A 2,313-nucleotide genomic window follows, 5' to 3' on the forward strand; every position below is an offset into this window, starting at 1 on the left:
CCCTCCCTCGTGGACAGACAGACCAGGGCTGCCCCTCTGCCCGCCCTCCCTCGTAGACAGACAGACCAGGGCTGCCCCTCTGCCCGCCCTCCCTCATGGGCAGACAGACCAGCAAAGGGGCTTTCTGTCCCTCCCTCCTCCCATCAGATGCGGTCGCGAAGCAGAGATGGGAAGTGCCCAGTGTCTGGCGCCGCACCAGGTGCTGTGGGTGTGGCAGCTTCTCCTGCAGAGGAGGAGAAGCTTCTGGCTTCAGAGGATAAACACCAGCAAACAGGTAACAATCTGAAATAGTAGGAAGTTATAAAAAAGAGCATGGAAGAAAGAGGGAAGAAGGAAGGGAGAAAAATGCTGACAGAGGTGAGAGGGTGAGGTGGAGAGGACCTCCATCCGACAGGGTGGCTGCAGAAGTCATCTCTGAGGATGTTATTTGAACTGAAACTTCAGCATGGGCGCAGCCACGTCAGCAGTGATGCAGGCGAAGAAAGGAGAAGGCTCAGAACTAGGGCATAGAGATGAGGGTGGAGACTGAAGTCCTGGCTTCCTAGGAAAATCATCTTTTTTAGAAATCACCTGTTTCATCCTGCCATCGCATTCCCAGTGACGAACATTTCTGTCAGAGCATTTAAAAGTACCATTGGAAACGTGGCCTTGAGCTTGGGGCCGTGTGTAGCCTCAAATCAACTCTTTCCTCCATTGAGCAAAGACTGACCACGTGCCGGCCATGCCGAGAGCATCGTTTTATGCGGAACAGGTACACCTACTGCCGTGGACAAAGTAAGCTCCTCTTACTTGGCTTATTGAAGATGTACCTTCAGCCTACTTGGAAAAAGAAATAGTCAATTTATAAAGACAGATGCAATACAAAACAAAGCTTTAAATATGAGCACAACACCCTCTTCCACTTTGGGAGCTGAGAATGACAGCTGTTAATCCAGAGCTTTTTTGCTACACGTGTGAACGGGGGCACCTCAGAGGTGACGCTGTGCTGACAGCCCAGGGTGACCCCCTCACAATGTACATGCATTGGGCATCTCAGAGGTGACTCTGTGCTGACAGCCAGGTGTGCTGCCCTCACCGTGCCCAAGTAGGCAGTGAACACCTCAGGGGTGACTTGTCCTGGTCACAGGAGGTCTCTCCTTACTGTGCACAGGCTGGGGGGACCCAGGTGTGTGCAAGGTGCAGTGTTTATACCATGGGGAAGACCTGAAGGTCCATCCAGCTCCCCATTCCTGTCCTCAGAAACTCACGGGGGCCCAGTGGCAGTGGAGCCGGAAGCTGCTCGTGTGCTGGGATGCAAACGCAGGGTGACTCCGAACCTGACTTTGCTCCTTGTTCTGTTAGGCTTCTGTCAATAACTGTTTGAACAATTCCTCGTAGATGTCTTTGGATATATTTACGTCTGTACCTTCTCTTTTGGCAATGAGTTCCATAATTTTACTCTTCATTATATAAATTACTTTCTTTAATTTGCCCTCAGTATAAATCAGACCAGTTTAAATGTGGCTCAGAGGTTCTCTCATTGTCCATGTGGTGCTGGGATCTGACACCTTCAAGGTGAAGGAGGAGACTTGTTTTCTCTCAAAATGAATGCATGTACTCTTTTATTTTTAATTGTGATAAAACGTGTGTAACATAAAAGTACCATTTTAACCACTTTCAAAGTACAGCCTGTGGCATTAAGTAAATTCACAATTTCGTACGAGCATCATCAGCACCATCCAACTGCAGAACTTTTCATCATCCTGACCACAATCTCTGACCCGGTAAACACTTACTTATCATTTCTCTCTTCCCTAAGACTCTAGCAAAAGCCATTCTACTTTGTTTTCATGGACTAAGTTGGCATGTAATAATTGCACATGTTTACGGGGCACAGTGTGATATGTTGGTGCATGTGGACACTGTGTAATAATCAAATCAGTCTAATTAGCATATCCATTACCTCAAACAGTTGAGAGCATTCAAAATCCTCTCTTCTGGCTGCTTCGCAATCCACCGTAAATTACCCTGTGAGAGGACCAGCACTTCTTCTTCCTTCCATTTGCCGCTTTGTTCACATTAACCAAGCTCCCGCTGCCAGCACCCCGCTCCCCTGCCCTTTCCCGGAAGCACTGTCGCATTCACCACGTCTGTGAGCTCTTCTTTAGCTTCTGTGTATAGGTGAGACCAGGCCGTGTTTTCTTCCTATGTATGGCTTCTTTGACTTTGCATGGTGTCCTCCAGGTTCATGCATGTTGCCACGAATGGCAGGCTTTTCTCCTTTTCCAGGCTGAGTAGTATTCCCACGTGTAGTTAACCACATTTGCACTGTGC

Source organism: Cebus imitator, unplaced genomic scaffold (genome assembly GCF_001604975.1).
Source record: "Cebus imitator isolate Cc_AM_T3 unplaced genomic scaffold, Cebus_imitator-1.0 Scaffold512, whole genome shotgun sequence".
Taxonomy (NCBI): domain Eukaryota; kingdom Metazoa; phylum Chordata; class Mammalia; order Primates; family Cebidae; genus Cebus; species Cebus imitator.